General features: G+C 40.4%; 1 protein-coding gene across 2 annotated transcripts in view; it reads left to right on the plus strand.

Moving 5' to 3' along the window:
• The window catches only part of AR (androgen receptor), a 170,620-nt gene that overhangs the window by 93,987 nt on the left and 53,871 nt on the right, over window positions 1-22,762 (plus strand). The gene's annotated exons all lie outside the window — the stretch shown is intronic.

Genomic DNA, 22,762 nt, shown 5'->3' on the forward strand with positions numbered 1-22,762 from the left:
TGCACACTCACCTTTATTTCTCTTTCTCCTTTACCTTCTAGAGAGAAAGACACCAACCTTCAAGGGCTCAGGATTGTATCATCTCAGGGACAGAGTCATTAGCAGTACCCTCTCAAAGAACCTACGAGCCTAAAAAAGCAAAGTTTCATACTTGCTTGTCCCCTGGCTTTGGCTGCCTTGGTTGTACAGGCAATGTAGGCAATGAAGGTGGCCCCAGCTGGAGCTTGGGTCTTGGTGGGTCCTAGGAATGAAAGAAAAATTAATGATTTGAAAACATTTAATTTCCTCCATGCTTGTTTTCCACTCCACTGCCTAGCAAGGGAAAAAATTGTCCTTATAAGAGAGGTTAGAAGTGGAGAAGCCCTGAGTCCTCAGCCTGTACTCTATGGTGAATACGAGACTGTTCCTTAGCAAAGGCTTCTGGCCTCGGCCCCAGAAAGAAAACGTTCTCTCCGTTCAGCAGACCATCAGTCCCCGCACCTGCTCCCCGCTGCTGCTGCCTCCTTGGGACCTCTGTTTGCATTAATAGGTAGGTAAGAACCTAGAGTGCAGAAATACGTTTATTCTCCTCTCCGGAGGCCCATCAGGACCTGCTCATTGGTCCAGAATCCCAAGCCAAATAGCATCTTATATCTGGCTAAGTGGGCTCAAGCCCTAGCTCCTTAGTCTTACCTAGCTTAGAACAACTCATGTCTGCTCAGCCCCCAGAAGTGCTCAGCCTATATCCTACAGCAGGAACTCTCATTTCCAGACCTCTTATATATGCTAGTGCCTCCTTCCTTCCTAATCACCTTAGGCTTAAGCTTTCTACTCATCCACCTCACTCCCCACCCTGTACCAAGGGCTTCCTACTCAAAGGGACACTGGTGAGCAGCCCCTACACAGATGCTCTGCTCTGGGACCAGACCCAGTTGTTAAACACCACTATGCACCCCTGCCCCCACTTTCCACAAAGGAGTGGACTTCCTGCTAAGGCCTTTTTCCTTCCCTTTCACTGTCCTGGAAGTGTTGAATTCCAAATCAGAACCAAAACAGAGAAACCCTGAGGACAGTCTTAAAAAACAGGTGTTTAGGCCACACCTTTCACCAGGAATGTGCTGACACCCACCAGAGGACAACAGAAGCATGAGAGGGTTCATGGCATCTAGAGAAAAAGTAGAAAGTGGGTGCCCTTTAACTGGTCTCCTTGTTAATAGCCAACCACAATGAGTATAGTTTCATCATTTTGGCTGGGTGTCAGAAACACTTATAAAAAGAAAAATGTCATGTTGTTTTCTTCCAGTCCCCAAAGTAACAAGGAGGTAGCTAGTATTTGATATCACTGAAAGCATGCTGCATGTTCTACTCATAGCCCCGAGTGGCCCATTGCTACTGTCTATGCTGGGCTAATATGGGGTCCAGGCCCCAGTAGCTAGGCCTAAGCAATTTGGAAAGATCCTGAGATCAGTGCCTTTCTTTCTTAAGAGTACTTACAAAAGGATGGCTTTTAGAAAAGGAAGTGAGGAGCAGCTTTTATGACCTCTAATCATCCCAAGTTCCCTACTGAAACCCTGCCACTTCCCCATATCCTGTCCTCTAGCTGCGAATGAACCAGAGCACTCATCCAGAGCCAGGATGTTAGCAAGCCCAGAGACCATGGTAATAGCAGCCATATCAGATGGGAAAGGAGTTCGAGTCAGCAAGTGCACAAGCAAATTCAATGGTCAGATAGATTCGATTATACCCGATACTGCCTCTGGGTTTTACAAATCTCTGACACCAAATTGTTCTTTTCAGAAAGCAGGGAAAATGACCAACCACGTGGTGAAAGAGAGATTTTGCTATCATATCATACATCCTACACGGGAGCTTTCTGCAGGAGTTAGGGATGAAGGAGGGAGGCTGGCAGAAAGGCAGCTGGCAGGGCTGCCTGGGGGGAGCTCTGCTATTATGTGGAACCTGGGCTATTTGACAAATGGAAGAGGAGAGATGGAGTAGGAGTGGGGGGAAATCACCCAATTTACAGAACACATAGAAATCCAGCAAGGTCTCAAATTGCTCCATACCCTAGAGTCACTTCAGGAAACAGTGATTTTTTTTTTTTTTTTTTTTTTTTTTTTTTTTTTTTTTTTGAGAAAGCAAGCCTCTGTGAGCTCATGAAGCCAAATGCTCTTGACTGCTTCAAACAGGAAAAATCACCAATGGATTCCCTGCAAAGCCATGAAGGAGAACCTTATGAGTTCCTTGGTTACATTGGAATATAGACCCCAGATTTCAGTCCTAAGCCTTTTGAAGGACAGGAGAAAAAAAAAAGAGAGAGAGACACTACACAAAACAAAGCCAAAAAAATTATTAGTGTTTTCTTTCTCCTCCCACCTGTAAAGCTGGGTGACTTGAGTTTACTGCCGTCATTATCCCTATTTGAAAGCAGGGGCTGTCTTATTACCCGAAGAGAACATTTATTCATTTTTTTTTACCATCTTTACAATGTATCTTTATCACCCAAATGGCCTTTCTGAAGGTGGTTCTGAATCTGCCTTGTTGAAACTTGGAATTACACCCATCTTGGAGAGAGTAGGAGCACAAATCTTGCTCTTCCTCATTTGTTTGTTGTTGTCAGTTAACTCAGACTGAGTATTCAGAGTGTTGATTATCACTTAATTCATGGTTTTAGAAATCTTTGAACTGGCACAGGTACAAGACTTAAAAGCCTGGCATGTCAGACAGAAATCCATTTCTAGCTTTGGTGGTTCATAAAGCATGAGGCTTTAATGTTGTCATTGGTACAGGGCTCAGCACAGAGTCAATTATAATCTGGCCAGGATTTCTTGTTGGGAAGGAAAAGAAAGAGAGAGCCCCACATTTTCTCATTGTCAGTAATGCTGGGGGGTTAGGTGAGGGTAGGATGAGGCTGGACAGGGAAAAATCTACATACTTTTGAGAAGAAAAAGAATGGTACTAGGCTATGGGTGTGAAGTCACTATAATCTAGTTTAGGGATACTTAGTAAAAGAGTGCGTGTGTGGCTGGAGGGATGGTCTGTGGATTAGAAACAGGCATGATGATTAGAAACAGGCATGAGGAGAAACAGCTGGTTTGTGGGCTGGGTAGAATGAGCAGGGAAGAGAAAGGGATGGCATGTTGGATTCTAGCTAAGAGGCCCAGAAGTCAAAGGAAAGTAGTGACCATACACAGGAGTAGGGGCTCAGAGAGGTTTTAGTTGTGTGGTTTTAGATAAGAAATTTCCCTGTTTGGACCTCAGTTTTTCCCATTTGTAAAATAAGGGAGTTGAACTAGATGCTTTTAAAACGCCCTTCCAGCTTAGATTTTTGTGTGTGTGACAATTGTACAAATTACAAACGTCATCACTATTCTTTCAGCCAACACACATGCATTTATACCTGTGTGCACTTTTGGTTTTGCCTTCCTAGCAGATGGCACATCTCATACCCTAATTAATTAAAAATCAGTCTTCAAATGGGGATAGAGCCAGCTGAGAGGTTGCACTATGGATGAGCTGGGTTAAAAGTCAGTACTTTGAGATTCTCCCTTGTGATCGTGGCTGGGTAACTTCCTTTTTTTTCCATTTTCTCATCTGGAAAATCAGGATATGAATCCCCATCTCTACTTCTTCATGTTTCAAAGAGGGTTAATTAATTCATCATGTGCATTATGTGCTCAAGAATTTACTATTTTTCAGACATTTTCTAGTAAAACATTGGAGATTGTACATCCATTTGTTTTGTACACATGGAGTGCTGTTTGGTACACATCATAAAACTGAAACTGTAGTTTACATTCTGAACTCAAAGAATTACACCATCCTCACTGATGTTTACAATATGTCCCAATTTAATTTCCTTGGCAAAATTTACATAAGTATGGCTTTGATTCTCTCTCTCGCTTCAGGTTTTTGTGAGGGAAGAAATGTAAGTGAACCCTCATTGAACTCTTTCCTTTAAATCCATTCTTTCCCACTTCAACTCATGTGGAATTGAATATTACTTTTTGTTTGGAGTTTTTGGTGCATGTCAGTGTCCTCTTCACTCCTTGACTTTTTAAGTAACATTTCCCAGGGGCAAATTAACTCTGTTAGGAGTATCTGCTTGCAGCTTCAACAGAGCCTTGATCAGGTATCTTTGCCCAAGGAGTTGACTGGTCTTTACTTTGCGAGTCCTAGAGATCTTTTCACAAAGCTCCTCTTATCTTTCTGTGTCTGGTTTTCTTAAATATCACAGTAAGACTTTCGATCAGGGGCTGGTAAACTTTTTCTGTAGAGGGCCAGGCAGTAAATATTTTAGGCTTTGTGGGTCATATGGTCTCTGTTTCGGCTACTCAGCTCTGCCTTTGTAGTGTGAAAGCAGCCATAGATGATACTTAAACTACTGGGTGTGGCTGTATTCCAATAAAACCTTATGGGCACTGAAATTTGAATTTCATTTAATTTTCACATGCCATTAAATATTATTTTTCTTTTGATTTTTTTCAGCCATTTAAAAATGTAAATATTATTCTCAGCTCTTGAGCTTCACAAAAACAAGCGGTGGATTGGACTTGGCTTCCAAGCTGTAGTTTGTTGACCCCTACTTCATATGGTCGCTCCTGTGCTTTCAAATGTGTGGTAAATTTTATTCTTTCCAGTCTCCTAGTATCTTAATAACTCTGTAGACTATCTAATTTTTAAAATTTTTCCCAGTTGGCCAGTCAAAGTTTGCATGTCTTGCTTGCACAGAGTGCCTGGGCTGGTAGCCTCTTGGTCTTGAGCTTTTTTACTAGACAGGAGAAAAAATAAATCTAAGAATGCAAGAAAAGGATTTTTTTCTGATAATCTAGTAGATGACTCCCCCTTGTAATACTCAGAGGAAACATTGAAAACACTGCACACATTTTCAAGACTTGTGTACTGTAAGCATGTGGATAACTATGAAATATGTATAAATGAATTTTGCTGAATGCCATGTATATTCCAAATGATAAAGTGGAAGGGCTTTGGCAACTACCTGGCACCAAATGTTATGGAAAAACCCTCTGTTTTATAGAAGGTAGAGCCCAGGTGGTCTGATCTGTGGATCTGCCATATATTACCTCATAATTTTCTGTCTTCACACATTTTCTGGCTTAATTCTGTCCCTCCTCATAACAAGACTAGACCACAGGCTTGCAGAATAAATAATTTAGCTCTGTAATTAATTGTAGTTGGTACCCACCCAAGTCTTTGTCAGTGCCCAATTTAGTAGCTATGCCAAGAATTTGCCATTGCTGCTCTATAGTGCCTGTATCTGCTTAGTTATAGCATGTGCATTTTATGAAACAATGATTAACAAGAAGTTACCATAGCACTTGCACCATTAGTAAGTATCTGTAAAGTTCACGTGCCCTTTGTCACTTGCCAGATCTTTGGAGTCCATTTGCCTCCTTCTACCATGCCTTACTGATTCCCCAGTTTCTTATTTTTTGTGTGCCTGTTCATATACTGCAGCCAGAATCTTCTTCAATCCCTCAAGAGAATCTCTTAGTAACTCAATTTTCGGGGTGGTTCTTTTTTGCAGTTGGCTTCTATTTCAAGGGTAAGTGTTAGACCCATTTTCTCTTCAGAGGTAGGAGTTATGTCTTACTTCTCTGGTCTCCAGTTCCACAGCAAAAAAAACATACTGTTTCTCAAAATAATTGAACTTCGTGAGAAACCATCATTATAAAAAGAAATCTTCGGTTACAATAGCTATGTGTGCATACTTCTTGAACCTGTTATTCAGTTGTTCATACTTTTCCCCTGTCCCTTCATAGCTATGGAACTGCACTGAGCATTCCAAGAAGGCAGGTGAGCTTTGTACCTACAAACCTGCAGAAGAGCGAACTGAGATTGGGAGGTGAATGACTCTTTATAAGAGGAACAAGGATTAGCATTCTTGTTCTCTTTTCTTCCGGTCTGTGCTGTGACTACTGAAGAATCCCAGTGAAATCACTATATTTCCTCACTAGGCAAGTGCCTATCTCTACAGAGCACCTCATAAGAACAGTCCTGGTAGTAATTTGCATTTACCGAGTTCTTGCTACATGTAGGGCTCACATACACAAAATACAGAGCATGCTTCCAGGAGCTTTCAGTCCAGTGATCAGAACCCTGGCTATCTTTAAATTGTTTTAATGGGTGAAGAGCCACCATATCCATTTGAACTTCCCAACCACCTGGGACAGAGGGAGAGGTCATTCTCTTAGCTTTCTGTGTGAGCAAACTGAGGCTTTGCCAGTTAATCAACAGGCAGTAAGTAGTAAAGCCGAAATTTGAACCCAGATCTTCTGGGACCAAAAGCGGCATTCACCCTGCTACACCACAGCTGCTCCTCAAATATAAATACAAGGGGTCTTCAACAATAGCCAGGCTATAAAACCAACTTAAATGTTCATCAATGGATGACTGGATAAGGAAAATGTGGTATTATACACAATGAAATTCTGTGCAGCCATAAAAAAAGAATGAAATTCTGCCATTTGCATCAACATGGATGAGCCTGGAGAAAATTATGTTAAATGAAACAGCCCAGGCACAGAAAGAGAAATACCACATGTCCTTACTCATAAGTGGGAGCTGAATTAATAAATAAACAAACAATAGAGAAAGAGAGAGAAACAACAATCACAATAATACATTGAACTTTTAGAAGGAAAGAACAGAACTGTGGTTACTAGAATTCTGTGAAAAGGGGAGAGAGAGGGGGGTTAAGAAATTAATGAAAATTTGGTTAATGGACACAATAAATGATTAAGTTTTGTAGTGATGGATAACCTAACTATCCTGATTTGACCATCATGTATTGTACACAACTATTGATAGTGAACTTTGTACCCCAAAATATGTATAATCAATTATGCATCAATTTAAAAAAAGCTCATGGAAAGATTTGCATTGTCTTTTAATCCAATTTGTCCATGAAATTTTGAAATGCTTTTGTATACTAACCCAAAGTCGAAAGAAAGCACTATGCCTAGGCAAACAAGAAAGGCAACAGTGAATAGGAACTATAGAGTCAAATATGAGAGAAGGAATTTAAGAAAGACATAAGAACTGTGGGCAGAAACTGAGGAGCCACTGAGTAGCACTAACGTCACAGGGAGCTTGCCTTCCTAAGAAAGCCCCTAAAATTTAAAACAGATGGCAGTTCAGTCACTTCATTAGGTAGGGCCAGGGACATGTGAGCTGTAGTCCTTCTACCAACTCATACTCTTCATAGGGAAAGTTCTGATTTTGATAAAACTAGGCCTGGTAGCTCTCTCTTTATTTTTATTAAGTTTATTTATTTATTAATATTATTTTTTATATTCTATGATGTTGCAGAGCAGTTAGGAGGGAAGAGGAGAGAAAAGGGAGAAAGAAATAGGGTGCAAGAAGGAGGAAGGAGGAGAGGTGGTGTTGAAGCCTGTGGCACCCCCCTCATTCCTGCAGGGGAGACCAGAGGGCTTCCAGTGGTGGCTTGGTCATTGCTAGGCTGGGTGCAGATGTCAGGGGGTGTAGCTGAAGCCCTCACCCCCCACTGCCCCAGCTCAGGAGAGCCCAGGGCACTTCCTGTGGTGGCTCAGTGGTGGTCATCACTGGGCTGGTTGTGGGTGTTGAGGGGCATGGCTGAGGCCCCCAGCCCTCCCCACCCCCTGGGGTTGGTAGCCCAGGGGACTTCCATTCCTTCTAGGTTTTATAGGTGTTCTTTGGTGATGTGAGATCTTTACTAGTTAATATCAAACTTTATCTCTGGTCTGTGGGTATTTTGTTTTGTCTTCCAGCTCTGTGTTGGATTATTTGCTGTTCCCACCACTTAAACTCTGCACCGGAAATAATTTGTTGTCCTTTGCTTATTTCTAAAATGGGGGAACTTCCTGTAGGGACCAGCACTTGAGCTCTGTGATTGAGCTAAATTGTTTTTTTTTTTTTTTTACTTTGCTGCTGATTCCCTGGGGAAGGCTTTTGGGGCAGCTCAGGTTTTAATGGATGACTCCATAGGTACTTCTGGGATCCACTACACCTGGGTTGTGTAGATACTCTGGTCAGAACCTTAGTCTTTTCAGCAAACTGCATCCCCTGCAGTTCTGTATTCCTGACCAGTCTCCACTGAGTGGTCCTGTGCTGACTGGGGTGAAGATCAGCTGCCCTTGCTGCGCCCCAGTGGGCCCATCTCCCCTACCGCCTGTGCTCCAAACACTTCCCATGGGACGGGCCATGTGCCAGTCCCTTGTGATGACTCACCGGCCTCTGAGAGGCTTCTTTTTTCAGTTTTTGTGGCTCTTCGCTCCTATGTGGTGGGAACCTTGTCAGTGGTCCTGCTGGTCTGGGGGCCACCAAGGCCCTCCTTTCCCCTGACACCTCCAAGCAACTTCATACAAAGGGCACAGCTGCAGCTTTTGCCAGCTCTTGCTCCGTGTGCTCACCAGCTCTAGCCTTGAAGTAGCCAGGGCTCAAAATGGTCTGAGCAGTTCTTTCTTTCTCTCATGGTGGTTTCTCCTGCCATCATTCACTCCATAGATCTCTCCTCCTCTTCCCCTGAGCTCTAGTGGCCCCAGATTGGCTGTTGTTGCTTTTTAATTGTTGTAAATTAATTGATTTGTGGGAGGGAATGATGCTGGGAACTGTCTAATCTGCCATCTTGATCAGAAGCCCCCTGGTAGCTCTTAATTCAATCTCATCGCGTAAGCACCGAACAGGAAGCACAATTTAATACCTGTGCTCCTGAGAATTTTGCTCCTCTTTACCAAGCTAATGGAAGAACTCAAAGACAGGATGTATGAGTATAAGTGGTAGATGCATAGTTTCTTGGCTTTTTGCTTTAAACCTTCTGAGAGGAGTGTGCTACAGTGTTTTCTATTGGGCCAGGAGCAAGAGAAATCCACTTCCCTCCTCTTCGATGTCAGGAAGCCGAGAATATTATTTTTTAGGACAGAACTAAAAGGTCACAGAGACAAAAGCTTGTTTTCCTCTATCAGGGTTTTAAAATTCTGTTCTTTCTTTCTCTTTTGGCATACTTGATTGTGTGGATGGACCTTGATTTCACTGTAGTGTCTGGGTGTGGACTCCAGAGACTGTGGGCCTCTCACAATACCTTAAGTTAGACAAGCACATTCCTACAAATCACAAGCTCATTTACTTTCAAGACAGTTTATTCAGTCACAAGTTGTTTAATGAAAAGATTTAAAAGATTTGCAGTGCACAGAATCACAGGAGACTAACCTGTTAAAACTTGAAGGAAAGGAACTTGGAAATCTAAAAATCTGACCAAGCCATTACATGGATGAGGAAAAGGAGACCCCGAGAGAGGAAGTGACTTTCCCAGGTTTGTATAACATGTAAATGGCAGAAATGAGGGCTCTCTGCCATTTCTTGTTTCTTGTCTGAGGGGCTCTCCTGCCTCACAGCCAATCAGCAGAGACACAGAGGTTGTTACCTTAGAATCTCCAAAAATTATGTGAGGCACCCTCAGCTTCCAGAAGGTGTTCAGTCCTTGGTAGTCCTCTTTGCTTCTGCCATTGTGTGAGAGCATTTTCTGTAAGTACATGTCTTCCCCCCAGTAGAGAATGAGTAATAACAGTAGTCTGTGGTGGAAGGGTTCTGCAAAACATTTCTTGGTGTGAGGATTCTTGCAAGGTTTTTTGTGTATACCTGCATGCATGAATTTTTTTAGGGAGAGTTTTCATAGCTTTCATGTGATTCTCAGGGACTCTATAACCCAGAGAAGATTATAGAACACTGGTCTAGTCTCTGATATGGACTTTATAAACTTATACAGGAGTAACCTGACTGCGGTGATATCCAACATGGCCATTTGATTACTGAAACTTCCCCCACATAGAGTACATTTATTGCTTATTGTGTACACTGAACCTATACCAGGCACTGGGATGAGAGATACAAGATACTATGGATTGGTTGAATTGTGTCCCCCAAAATCCATATATTAGAAGCTTAATCCTCACTGTTACTGTTGAGGGTGGGAAATCCTATTATAGTAATTAAATGGAGAGGCCTTGAAGAGATGATTAGATTGCAGAAACCATGCCATAGTGAGTGGATTAATATTGGTGCTGAGCGCTTTAAAAGGAGAGCACATGAGAGACTCTCTCTCTCTCTCTGCTCCACCATTTTCTGCCAGGTGAGGCCCCTGCATTGCTGTAAAGCCACCACCAAAGAAGACCCTCACCAGATGTGTTCCCTGGGCTTTGGACTTCCTAAATATGGGCTAATACACAAGATAACAAAAACTATTATTTGAGCACTCAATATACATTAGATGCTTTATAGACATTTTCTCATTCACTTCTGACAACACCCCTCTGATGTAAGTATTAATATTACCCCAACTTACAAATGAGGGAACTGGGGCACACGAGTTAAGTTACTTTCCCTAAGTCATGCAACTAGTTAGTGGCTGTGGGGTAAATATGACACACAATTTTCAATATAATAGAGTGATATCAGTGCTGTATAAGAGAATAAGAGAATGAGTTCTTCTATCTGGAAAGTTTGGGAAGGTTTTACAGAAGATTTAAGGGTTGATTTAGGTCTTGAGAGATACGTAAAGATTTTTCCAGGTACAAAAAGATAGGAAGAGAACTTCAGGAAGAGGGAACAGACTGAGCAAAGACAGGGTGGTGTGAAAGTAAGAGGCTTGTCTGGGAAAGATTATGGAGTCTGAGGGTCATTGTGGGAAATCTCTTCAGATGCAACAAGCCCCTTAATGGCCTTCAATTGGCCTGTCATTGCTGGCTCCCTCCCCATGCTAAGCTGTCTATAGCTGCCCTACTCTAGTCTCTGGGCCTTTTGGAAGCAGGAAGGTAGTGGAACATCCAGGTGGTGAAAGAAGATGCAGTGCAAGAGCAGTAGATGTGGCTCTGGCTGTACCACCGACTTACCATGTGGCCTTAGTCATGTCTCATTCCCTCTTTGCACGTTAAAATCTCCATCTGAACAATAAAATGATTGGACTAAATGATCTTGAAGATTTTAACAAGAAATTATATAACAACTTAAATCTTTAACAATGATTTTTAATAGTAAATCTCTAAAATGTTGTAGATATTCCAGATGTGCCCATTGGCCAGTGGTTCACTTTGTATGTGTCATCCTTGGTAAACATGCAGACCTGCATTCAATCATTAGCTCCAAGACTTAATAGACATGTGAACTTGAGCAAATCACTTAACTTCTTTATGCCTCTGTGAGCATAATAGTAGCTCACAGGGCTATTGTAAGAACTAAATGATGTGTAATACAGCTCCTGGCGGACAGTATGTTTTGATTTCTTCTCCTGAAGTGGAGCCATGGTCATTGGCACACATACACTTATGGTATTCCCTGGGGAGGCAGAAAAGATGGGAGATGGTATCTGTGGTAGTCCCCCTGGGTAAAGGAGGCCTTGGGTTGGTGTAAGATTCCCAGCCAACCACTCCTTTTCAGTGTTACTTAATTAGCAATCAGAAAGGCCAACATTTGTATGAGAATACAGCAAAGGTCAATCTCTTCCACTTTCCTCTTTGCCTCCCTGGATACTGTGAGTAATATTCCACAGCCTGCCCAGCCAGCACGTGTTCATTGCCTCTCCTGGCTTCAAGGCTTTAGACTTGAAGGTGTCAAAGCACTCTGTGTATCTTTGTCCCCCAAAAAATAGGTTTGGCCTCCTCAGCAAATTCAAGTCCCAAACTAAAGGCCAGGAGAAAAGCTAATAAAGGTCATAAATTATCCTCCATTTTCTTCAGCCATTGGTTTCCCTTGTCCAGCCAGAGACGTGTCTTAAAATATGTTGAGGCCAGATTCAATAGAAACCTGAACCAGCACCTGTGTAAATAATTTTTTAAGGTTTCCTTTCCTGAAGCCGGATGGATATTTTTTAAAACCAAGCCAGATTATATTTTATCTAGAGTGACATCTCCTGCATTCCTAATGTTTTGGACCCCTTGGGGGAATGTGGTTTGGTTGTGGTGACACTGCTTTGTTTGTCTTTGGAGGGAGGGCATTTATTTCAAAAACAGGGTAATGTCTCAGTATGACCTGTGACTCTACTATGTATAAAATGAAGCTGTGGTGGTGTACTGGAATTCATTGTGCTTCCCATAGATTGGCTTTACATCCCTCCATTCCCACCCACTCTTCAATTTTGATTCCTTTAAAAAGCAGTCAGCCCAAACTAGCAGGTAAATACTACTTATCTCTGACTCCTACCTGAATTACCTTCAGGTCTTGTTCAAAACCCCACGTGAGGAGAAGGGGTGAGTACCCTGCCAAGGATGCTTAGGGCCAGTAATCAAGCAGTTATCCAGTCTGAGGTCCCTTAGCTCTGCTCTGCTTCAGAATGCAGACAGAGTTGATCCTCCGTTTGTTTTGCTTATGGCTAAAAGTCTCCTACTTCCCACTCTCCTGCATGGCCTCTTCTGCCACCCCACCTATATAGCTCCAAGTCCCCAGAAACTCCTCTGTAGCCCCTGTCACTTGGAAAGAGTTTTCTTTGTCTCTTTTGCAATTTGACAGGGACTAGCCAGCAAGTATAGGTTCAAATTATGCTTCCACAAGAACAGAGATAAGTGTAGGGAAAAAAAAGAAAGGGGCGTGCAGGTGTGGAATGATTTCTCACCTACCTAGTGAGCCCTACAGTGATATTAAAGTGCTCTGTTCTCAGGAGTCTTATTGATGTAGGGGTAAAAGACTTGATCTTGGGTCCAATATTTAACCATGTGACCTTGGGAAAATGACATCACCCCCTGAGTATTCATTTGCTCACTTGTAAAATGGGGATCCTGATTACTACCTCCAGAGAAGATATAAGGATAATATGAGACAAAGCAACTTGAAATTTTCTAGCATAGTGCTAGACTTTTGAAAATAAAATGAACCAAGCACTATTGATGGCTTTTCCTAGTGCATGAACAGGAAACCAGGCCCCCATCAAATTACAGCATGTTTCCAGGGCTCCAGTGATGTCACTGTAGAAATGCTAATGTGAATTAAGCAATTCACCTGTTGCTGTTTACATGGATAATTTGAAAAAGTAATTATTTTTATACATAGACAGTTTTGCAACCTTACAGATGAGTCCATTCCCAAGTACCAAAAACTAAAGAAAGTTGGCTAGCACAATGGCAAAGTGGGCAGCACAGAACTCCCTGGGCCATGTTCCCTAGCTAGAGGGAACTCCACACCACAGACCACAGTGTTCTCAGTGTCCAATGGTAGGGAAGAAAGCCCAGAGATGAGTGTGAACCAGCCGTGTCCTCAGGGAGCTTCCAGTCTGGTGGGCATGCCTTCCAAGGTCAGCTGCAACTTTAGCACTGCACAGAGTACCTAAGTACAGCAGAAACAATGTGATGAGACAGGGGAGAGAAAAATATACAGGCACAGTCCTCTTCCCACAGACCCAGGGACAACTCTGACCAAGGCTGGCATATTTTGAAGCCCTTGTCCCCATCAGCAGGTCTGGAAGCCTTAACAACAACAAACAAAGAATGATGATGATGATGATGATAATCATAGCACAGATGTTACTTAATATTTTCTGTGTGTTAGGTGCTACACTAGTAGATACTTACTACCTTTATTTTACAAATAAGAAAACTGAGGCACACAGGACTAACAAAACAATAAGGCATCTAATTTATCTCAGTTCAACAAACATCGAGCATCTGTTACATGCCAAGCCTTGTGCTGGGTGCTGGGGAGAGAGAGAAGAGTAAAGCAGTCCAGTGGGAGCAACAAACAGCACATAGTGAGTCAGATCTATTCTAGGCTTTCTGCTTGATGCTGGGAACTAAGTGATGAATGAGACATAGTCCTTCTCACAAAGATCTCAAAGTTTGGTGGGGATATCAATGTGGAAATAAGAATTAAATACTGCTGTGATAAGTGTCAGAAGAGATAAATACAAAATGGGAGAGATTAGGCAACAACTGATTGGTTTAAATCAAAGCCCAAAAGAAACAATGTTATTAAGAATTATCGAACAACGAATTGATTCAAATCAAAACCCCAAATAAACAGTGTTTTCTAATTTTATTTCAGCTTGGTTGATAGTTTTCCATTTTTTATTCTACTCCTAAAATGGATGATCAGTATACGTTTCCCACCCAAGGATACCAGTATACTGTAGAGGGCTGTACTACAAAATACAGTTAAACTATTCCTTTATCCCAATGCATGGTCACACTTTTCCCCTTCCTCACCTTTAGTCAGGCTACCTCTTCTGCCTCAAGTGGTTTTTTTCCACATCTCCCTATCCTTAAGTCCTACCTGCCTTCAAGGCCTCGCTAGAATGCCTCCTCCTCCATAAAACCTCCATCTCGTTGAAAGGTACCCCACCCTCTCCTGTACTCCCACAGCATTTCATGGGTGTCTCTTATGGTTCTTAGGATTTCCTGCTCTATCTTTCAGTAATGTCCTTACCAATCTTTTTCCTCCACTAGAATGAGTTCGTTAGTGGAAGGTTCACTTTGCTGAAACCATGATTTTATTTCAAACATGTTGAAAACCTCTTCTGAAGTGCAATATCTCTTGTGGGCCTCACCCTTCAATCTTCAACATGCAACTATGTCACCTATCTAGAGAGTCACACTTTCTTAAAAGCTTACCACCCTTACACAACTGATTAAAACATGTCTTCATTTCCTTTAGGTCCAGACCTCATGCAGGCATAATTTAGAGTCATAGTTTTGTTTTGTTTTGTTTCATTCTGTTTCTTATCTCTATTGTTAGAGATTTAAATTGTTTCTGTGTACTTAAGCTATATTCATATACATTACTTTTTTCTCTTTAAAATTTCCTTGGGATCCATTTCCACCGGTGTATATACAGGCTCAAAAGCAGGGGTTGGGGATGGAAACATTGTACCACAGACAGCCAATAATGTGTTATGACTTAAGAATTTATGAAAGGCCCCTCTATCTGAAAAAATCTTCCTACCCATGATCTGTCAGTGTCTGAAACTCCCGTCATATATGGAATTGTTTTGGAAGGCCTTGCTTCCTGGGACAGATTCAGGCATTATCAGGAAATAGTATTGGAAATTTGATTGTTAGTACATTCCTTAGTGGGACTCCGAAGGAATGGAATGCCAGTCTCAGATTTTGAAAGGGATAGGGGATTCCAGACAGGTTCTGAACAGAAGGTGCTTATCTGGAATAGAAAGGCTTAGATAGACACCAAAGTTGCAAGCTCTGAGGAGCCAGGGGTCAAATAAAAGTACTGAGCACCTGGTAAGATGAATGAGCAGAAGGGAAAGAGGGAAGCAGAGGAAGGGGTTGTGGAGAGAGACGAACAAGTTTCACCCATTTAACTTGGAATTGTATTTGGCTTGTGGGCACAACAGAAGCAGTGAAATTACTTTAAACTAGGAAGAAATGTATGAGTTCTGGGCAACCAATAGTTGGCCTTAGGATGACTTGTAAGGGTCAAGGCCAGAGAGGACATCCTGGTCCAAGTCAGCTTCTTTGACATCAGAAAATCACGAGGGGTTTAGATATCAAAGAACCAGCAGGGGCAGAAGAACTCAGGGCATCATGGCAGACTCAGCACATACAAGTAGGTTCACACAAGTCATCAGACTGGATTATGACTACTGATGTGGGGTAGAGAAAAGCTAGTTCTCCCATCTGTGTAATGGGCAGATCTTTAGGACTGGTAGGCATATGTAGGGAATTGGAGGGAGGCAGGTGGCTATATTTATGAATTAGTTAACTTCACTGACACGGTTTGGAGACTGTGGCTTCCAGATACTCAGGTTTTCTTCTTAGGGTGGAGACTGCAAGATCTATTACAGAACTGTAAATTCCATATGGAAAAAAACAGGCCTCCTATGTTAGAATAGAAAATAAAACTCTGTGGGGTTTGAGGACAGAGGGGCTGTGTAAGAAGTCAGACAGCATTTTCCAGTTTGTCCCCTAGGGTTCCTTGCCCTATTGTGATTCAATTTCTCTTACTTTGGTTCCTATTGCTAACTACCTTCTGTACTTCCCCCTATCTACCCAGTATAAGTACATATCACATTCCTTGGGTTCTCAGAAAATAACAAAGATGAACTTTCCTTCATCAAAATGACTATTAGTAAATACTGAGGAAGAACAAACTGGAAACCTAGTATAGAAAATAAAAAAAGGATTCTATTCCTTGGAATCTCGGATAAAACAATGAAGAGCTTTCTTTGAGCCTTAGAAACCGTCCCATAAGGTGACTCTCTTCTAGCCATATCAACTTGGCCCAGTTTCTAATTGGTAACACTCTTCCTTGTTTGTTAACCCATCCACTTGCTCCTGTGGGGTTCTACGGCAATACCAATTATCTACACATATCCAATAACAGGAAGGTCACTTTCTAATAGCAAGCCCTTTTATGATGTTGTGAGCATTTGATATCCATGTTGCTAGTAATATCAGTGAGTGATCTGACCCATCCTTGTAGCAGAAAGTGATCAGTAGATTGCCTCAAGGAGAACCTCACTGTTCCAGGAAATGTAACTCCAGAGTTTTCTGACTCACACCAGAGAATATATACTGAGAATGGATCCTGCATTAAGCATTTCCCCAACTAGCTTCAGAGATCTTTAAAGCAGTTAGGATGTGGTAGAAGGAACGGATACTTGAAATCAGAAAATCTACCTATTAGCTTTGGGCCTTAGGAAATTCATTTAACCTCTTCAAGCCTCAATTGCTTTATCAGTAAAATGGAAATAATATAGTGGCTGGAAAGACTAAGGTGATAATGCTTGTGAAAACACTGTATAAATTACAAAGTGTTATATGAGTATTAGTTTCTAGTTTCTAGGAGGTTTTCTTACCATTGTACAGGACAACCATGTCTATTTTAAAATAAATAAGTACTTGCCTCTGACTACCCTGGAAAAATTTGCAGAGTTGCCTGTAGGAGAAACATCTTTACTTGCAAATCACTCCACTGTTTTCTCTGTACATATCATGTTAATACGTAAGGCACATTTCTTCCAATCTTCAGTCACGCCAGAATGATTACCTCTTTGAAATACCTACTAAGGCTCTTCAAAGTGAATTTTATATGTCCCCCAAAATAGTATATTACAAAGATAACCTCAAAATTGAATGACAGTATGTCCAACCACTTTCACACGATGCAGGGATAGACAGATACATAATTTTTATTTATAGAGATAATTACTGTCTCCCAGCAAGCGAGTAGTAGTCAGAAAATGATCAAGAGAGACCATAGGGAGTGCCTTCCCATTGCAGCTCGCTTTAGGTCTCAGTTGCAAGGTTACTAAAAGCCTGTGCAGATAAATTTCAGGATTTCTGGCAAAACCAAAACTTGCTCCAAGAGCAAACCATTGTTTTATTGTCTTGTGTTTTTAATCTCCAGAAGGCATTACTTTTACCTGGCATTTGGCGACAGGGAAGTTTTCTAAGTTGCTGTAGACAATTTGAGAAAGAGAGGTGATGTTATTGGAATACATTTATTTGTTGTAAATTATAAATATATGTGCTTTTTCAATCCCATCACCCTCAAAACTTTGTTTTCCCCAATGAGACTGTCTCCCCTGCCTTTAATATGCTTGCTTTGAGTTCATAGATGGACATTCCTGCCTGGCTGACACACGGATCTTGTGAAATAGTTTCCAAGGTTCATTTTTTTTTTTTTTTTTTCTGTTTTCCCTTTATGCCCAAGCTGCCAGGAGCAGTAGTGGCTGTGGTGGACTGACAGTGAGGTGACAGCAAGCCGAGCTTTGTCTTCTGGCTTCCCTTGAACTGTTGCATTCATCATCCAAAAGACTCCAAGCCAGCATTCCACAGAGTACCCTCACCAAACTCACTAAAACTGAATGAGAATCAGAATTCCAAACCATTATGGGGGGAAGAAGTGAGACATGGTTTGTAAAACTAAGGTACTCTCTCTGTTAATTTTTTCTTTTTTTTTTTTATTCCATTTTTTTTTTTTTTTTAACTTCAGAAAGATACTAGTTTTCTTTAGGAAAATGTCAAAACCTCATAATTTTCCAGGACCTAGGCTGCTTCTTAAAGAAGCACATCACAGAGAGCTCTCTTAGCCAACAACATATTAAAAGATCAATTAACCATTCATTCATTCAAATAATGTATATCAAGAACTTTTAATGTGCCAGACAGTGGGACAATAAAAAGGACTATGCCTTTCCCTTTTCTCCTTCACAATATAATGAGGGAGATAGCCACTCTTTCAATTTATAGTGATCTGTAACATTTCATACATTGCTGGGTATCTTCACATGATAGTGACACAAGAGAAAGATTAGAAAGTGGACAGAAGCCAGGGAAGCGTGGATATAGCCACTCTCAAGGCTCCATTTTGAAACACTGGGATTGCAGTTTCAAAGGGCTGTTTTGAAATCCCACCCTATGGTACTGCAGAAAGTGAATCTTCCTCTCACCTCCTGCAGGTGAGAGAACAGGTAATAGAATGAAACAGATGAGATGAGAAATTGGAAAGAGTTAGAGTTCATTTTCTTTTAGCAAAGAGACTACCTTATGAACCATGGCAGAATAAAACCACCACTAGACAAGAGAAGGCTAGGCATGTGACCCCAGGCAAGTCACTAAGTATCTCTGGACTTTTGCTTCCTCATCTACAAAGCTGTTAATGGGATTTGCCCTTTCTACGTCATAGGTGCATTGTGATACAATGCATGGAGAGGGATTTTCCAGTGGCAACAAATGTATGAGATTGCTAATAGGATTTTGTGAAGGTAGATATGCCTTTATTAATGACCTGGAATGTCTTTAAAGGCCTCTGAATGCTTTTTTTATTATTTTATTTTTTATTTTATCAATATACAATGTAGTTGATTTTTGTGTCCCTTTACCAATTCCTTCCTCCCCCCCCCATCAACATTATATCTGTTCACTTGTCTCAGCAAGTTCAAGGTATTGTGATTGTTGTGTCTTCTTCCCCACCCCCCCATTTGTTTGCGTATTTATTTATTTATTTTTAGCTCCCACGAATAAGTGAGAACATGTGGTATTTCTCTTTCTGTGCCTGTCTTATTTCACTTAACATATTTTTTTCTAAGTCCATCCATGCTGCTGCAAATGGTAGTATTTCATTCTTTTTTATAGCAGAGTAGAATTCCATTGTGTAGATATACAACATTTTCCATATCCACTCATCTGATGATGGACATTTGGGCTGGTTCCAACTCTTGGCTGTTGTAAATAGTGCTGCAGTAAACATAGGAGTACAGGTATCCCTTCTACATGATGATTTCCATTCCTCTGGATATATTCCCAGCAGTGGAGTAGCTGGGTCATATGACAGATCTATCTGTAATTGTTTGAGGAACCTCCAAACCATTTTCCATAAAGGCTGCACCATTTTGCAGTCCCACCAACAGTGAAGGAGGGTTCCTTTTTCTCCACAACCTTGCCAGCATTTATCATTCTCAGTCTTTTGGATATTAGTCATCCTAACTGGAGTGAGGTGGTATCTCAGTGTGGTTTTGGTTTGCATTTCCTGAATGCTGAGTGATGTTGAGCATTTTTTCATGTGTCGGCCATTTGCACATCTTCCTTTGAGAAATGCCTATTCAACCTCTGCATGCTTTTAAATTAAATCATTTACACTATAACTTATGAGACACTCTTGATTTCTTTTTCTAACTCCTCTCCCAGAGACTAAGAATTATTGACCCCAAAAGGCACTCTGGGATTTTTAAAACATTGAGATATATACATACCATAACCGCCTTTTTAAAGTATACAATTCTTTGGTTTCTAGTATGTTCAAGTTGTGCAGATATCACCACTATCTAATTACAGGTGGTTTTCATCACCACAAAAAGGAATTCTGTACTCATCAGCACTTAATCCCTATTTTCCCCTCCTCCTTGGCAAACACTCATCTACTTGCTGTCTCTATGGATTTGTCAATTCTGGACATTTCATATAAATGAAATAATATAATAAATATGTGGCCTTATCATCTGGATCCTTTCACTTAGCATAATGTTTTCAATGTTCATTTTTGTTGTAGCATATGTATCAGTAATTCATTTTTTCTGGCCGAATAGCATTCCATTGTACAGATATACCACATTTTATTTATCCATTCATTGGTTGATGGACATTTGGGTTGTTTCCACTGTTTGCCTATTATGAATAAGGCTTTCATGAGCATTCATGTGCAAATTTGTGTGTGGACATATGTTTTCATTCTTTTGTGTATGTACCTGGAAATGAATTGCCGGGTCATATGGTAACAAGTTTTACTTTTTGAGGAACTGACAAACTTTTCCTTAGCGACTGCACCATTTTATATTTCCCATCAACAACATATGAAAGTTCTAATTACTCCACATCCTTGTTAACATATGTTATTATCTTTTTCTCTTATCAGCATCACCATCATTATTATTATTATTACTATTGTTATTGTACCCAGCATAGTGGGTGTGAAGCGGTGGTATTTCATTGTGGCTTTGATTAACATTTCTCTAATGGCTAATAATGTTGTGCATCTTTTCATGTGCTTCTTGGCCATTTGTGTATCTTCTGTGGAGAAAAAACTATTCGTATTCTTTGTCCATGTTTTAATTGGGTTATTTGTCTTTTTTAACTGAGTTATGTGTGTTCTTTATCACTTCTGGATACAAGTCTATTATTAGATACATGATTTATAAACATTTTCTTTCGCTCTGTAAGTTCTTTTCATATTTTTGAAAGTGTCCATTGAAGAATAAAATCTTTCATTTTGATGAAGTCCAATTTATCTGTTTTTTTCCTCTTGATGTTTGTATCTTGATGTCATATCTAAGAATCCATTGCCTTATCCAAGGTCACAAAGATTTACACCTGTGCTTTCTTCTGAGAATTTTATAGTTTTAGCTGTTACATTTGGGTCTGTGATCCATTTTGAGGTTTTGTGTTGTTTTTTTCATATATTTTGTGAGGTAGGGATACAAGTTGATTCTTTTGCATGTGGATATCCTGCTGTTCCAGAACCATATGTTGAAGTATTGTGTCTCCATAGAGTCATCTTGGTATCCCTTTGAAAAACTGTTGATAATAAATGTATGACCATCTGGATTCGCAGTTGTATTCCACTGAACTATATGTCTATCCTTACGCAACTACCACATTGCCTTGCTTACTTTAGTTTTGTAGTAAGATTTGAAATTGGAAAGTGTGAATCCTCCAAATTTTTCCTTTATTATCAGTATGGTTTTAGCTATTTGCAACTCTTGCATTTCCATATGCATTTTAGAATCAGCTTGTCAATTTCAGGGAAAATGACACCTGTTGTTTGTTTTAATAGAGATTACATTGACTCTGTACATCAATTTAGGGAATATTGTCATCTTAACAATATAAAGTCTTCAAATCCATGAACACAGAATGTCTTTCCATTTATTTATGTTTTTTTTTAATTTCTTTCAATTATGTTTATACTTTTCAGTGTATACATTTTACAGCTTTTTGTTAAATTTATTCCTAAGTATTTTATTATTTTTGATGCTGTTGGAAATGAAGTTGTTTTCTTCATTTCATTTTGAATTATTCATTGGTAATTTATAGAAATACAATTGATACTTGTATATTAATCTAGTAAACTACAACCTTACGGAACTCATTTATTGTCTCTAATAGTTATTTAGTGTGCTTTTTTTTAGAATTTTCTTTGTACAAGATACTGTCATGTGCAAGTAGAGATAGTTTGATACTTTTCTTTCCAATCTAGATGCCTTTTATTTCTTTTGTCTTGCCTGACTTCCCCGGCTGGACCCTCCAGTACAATGTTGAATAGAAGTGATGGCAGCAGACATCCTTGTCTTGTTCCTGATCTTAGGGAGAACTTTCAATCTTTCACCATAAAGTATGTGGTTAGCTCTGGGTTTTTCATAGATGCCCGTGATCAGGTTGAGGAAGCCCTCTTCTAGTCCTGGTTTGTTGAAGTGCTCGTGGTCTGTTCTTGCTGCTATTTGTTGCTGTTTTATTGTTTGCTTGTTTAGTGACTTTTTAAAAACTAATTCTAGATTCCTGGAAATATGTCAGAGCTTTTCAAAGCCCTCTGTGGATATCTCATTCCCTGGCTTTTTCTTCTAAGTTTTTCATTAGCTTATTGTTTGCCCCAATTGCTATCCACCAATTCAGCCAGCCTCAAGGTCCAACTTTTGCCTCTGATTATTTTCTACAAACTCCCTCTTCCTTAAAGACATTCACACTGGGCGAGTCACGTTAAACATAGCCTTCAGAGTAGAGTCTTTCAGGGAACCATCAGATTGGTCAAATCATGAAAATTTCCTGAGAAAGGGGCTCTGAAGAACTCGCAGCCCCATTTTGCCCCCTCCAGTGGCTACCAAAATACTGGTTTTCACCTTTATTGCAGGCTATTGGTTTTCAGGGCTACTGTGGAGCTGGGGAGGGAGAAGGATGATAGCGCTAGTTAAAGCACCACAAAGCTTGCTGCTTTTATTGAGATTTAGCTATTTTTTTAAAAATAAATCATCCCCAGATTGCTGAAAGCCTGTAGTTAATTTCGAGAGCCCCTAATAATGTTGGTTCTGATTTTTTTTTTTTTTTTTTTTTTTTGCCAATTTTCTCATTGCTTTTATGGAAAAGAATTTTTGGAGTTTCCCACTCCACTATTTTCACTGACATCACTTCAGCCTAATTTTTGATTGAGCACCCCCTAACCTTTTTTTAAAAAGTGAGTATCTAAATTGTTCAGGACAAATGGACTCTTGTGTGTCCAGGACAAATGGGGAGACAAATGGTCTTCCTATCTCACTCAGGATTAAAGTCTTTGATCTATAAATTAATGATCTGTAAGG

This window comes from Cynocephalus volans, chromosome X (assembly GCF_027409185.1).
Source record: "Cynocephalus volans isolate mCynVol1 chromosome X, mCynVol1.pri, whole genome shotgun sequence".
In the NCBI taxonomy this organism is placed as follows: Eukaryota; Metazoa; Chordata; class Mammalia; order Dermoptera; family Cynocephalidae; genus Cynocephalus; species Cynocephalus volans.